Consider the following 1,693-nt stretch of genomic DNA (forward strand, 5'->3'; position numbering starts at 1 on the left):
GTCTCATTTTTCTTCTGCTCGAAAGTTCTCCCAAAGTCTGTTTTTTCATGCTTTTAATCTCTTAATTTCTAAAACCCTAGTTTTTGTACCCATTTTAGGTTTTAATAATACCAAACTGTTCTTCAACATTTGACTGCTTGAAACATACATTTATAATTTATGTAATGTCAGTTTTCCAGTTTTGCTACTATATCCATTCTATTAGAAAGTATCTAAGACTGATATCATCTCAATTTTTTCTTTTTTTCAATATCTATAATTTAATAAACTGTCAGCAATAAACATATTTTTTTGGGTTTCAGTTGAAGTGCCTGCTTACTCAGAGTTAATAATACTTATTACCTGTTTAACTATTTCAGAAAACAAAACTTTTAAAGTTAAGAAAAGTTTTAAATTTGGTATAAAGACTATATAAAGAATATTCATTTAAATATATGGAACACTTTCTGCATTTGTCTGTCACCTTTGCACAAGGGCCAGGCTCATTTTCTCTGTACTGTTCTGATTTTGATAAATGTGCTGCCGAAACAAACATCAGTGTTTCTGATCATGAGTTTGTCTATCCTCGTATGACTGTTTTTGTATACGAGCCCATGTATGTGTATGTATGTGTGATCCAATATGTAACTAGTTTTACTTCTACCTTAGTGATTTACCTGTCCTGGAGCTGCACTTGATGAAACACACTGAACTAATCTGCATTATAAGCTTTGTGTAACTTCTAGTATTTAAAATGTTTCATCTCGCTTTATCCCATTCTAAAGTAATAAAGAAAAACTGAAAATAACCTTTAATTATCACGGGATTTTGATATAATTTTTTAACATTCAATACTCTACGTATCTTCAAACATTAGAATACTTGCCATTAGATAGCTCTCCTAAAAGTTTAGCATCTTGTTTTCACCACCTTATTTTTTTAAATGCATTTTAAAATTATGCATGTTAAGCATTGTGCTCATATATTAGCTCCCTTTAACCTCTAGTTTACAGGGAATATTTGTTTGTTACATTTTCCGAGAATCTGTCTCCATCTCTCTTTCGTTTCTCTCTCCCTCCCCTCCAGGAGGGCAGGCACAGAAGCAGGAGGGAAAGGTAACTGGCCTCTTGGCCAAGCTGCTGTGTTTGGTGAAGTTGTACGGCATCGCCCTTGCGAGGCTCACAGGAAAAGCGGAGCCGAGGTCTGGAGGACAGGGACTGACGGCGCTAGGATCAAAGGCCTAATTGTCTGTTTTCTTGAAGTTGGGTTATTGGCAGCTGCCATTACGCCATCCAGGCCGCTGTCACCCAGCACAGCCAACCAGCATGCGCTAATTGCAGTGGCCTTTTCATCAAGGAAGATCATCCCGCTAAACACAAAGAGCCGCCTCTCCATTAGCGCAGACAGCAGCCAGCTAGCGCAGCCGGGCTCCTTGGGTCTGATTGGCCTGTCATATTGTTATGATTTGTTCAAGTTTAGAGCGTTTAGCAGATAGCCTTTGCACCTCTCTTTGTACCTGAATACTATAACCTGACTGCCCCTATCATTTAAGAGGGTGCTATAGCTTTTCAAAGTTCAGCCGCGCACAATTGCAGGCGGGCAACTGGTTTCTGACAAGAGATCAATACTGTCCTTCCAAACGCTGGAGTCAAGCTGCTGGGTCTGTCAGAGGGATGGGTGCTGTAATTGGATCATGGATGCTGCGAGTCATCCG

The 1,693-nt window shown here is 39.0% G+C and overlaps 1 non-coding gene across 1 annotated transcript; it reads right to left on the reverse strand.

The window, feature by feature from the left end:
- Positions 1-428: 428 nt before the first annotated feature.
- Positions 429-535, reverse strand: LOC148092623 (U6 spliceosomal RNA). Its single transcript, XR_015714975.1, has one exon. It is a non-coding gene; the product is annotated as a U6 spliceosomal RNA (small nuclear RNA).
- Between the last annotated feature and the right edge of the window lie 1,158 nt (positions 536-1,693).

Source organism: Miniopterus natalensis, chromosome 8 (assembly GCF_054644295.1).
Source record: "Miniopterus natalensis isolate mMinNat1 chromosome 8, mMinNat1.hap1, whole genome shotgun sequence".
In the NCBI taxonomy this organism is placed as follows: domain Eukaryota; kingdom Metazoa; phylum Chordata; class Mammalia; order Chiroptera; family Miniopteridae; genus Miniopterus; species Miniopterus natalensis.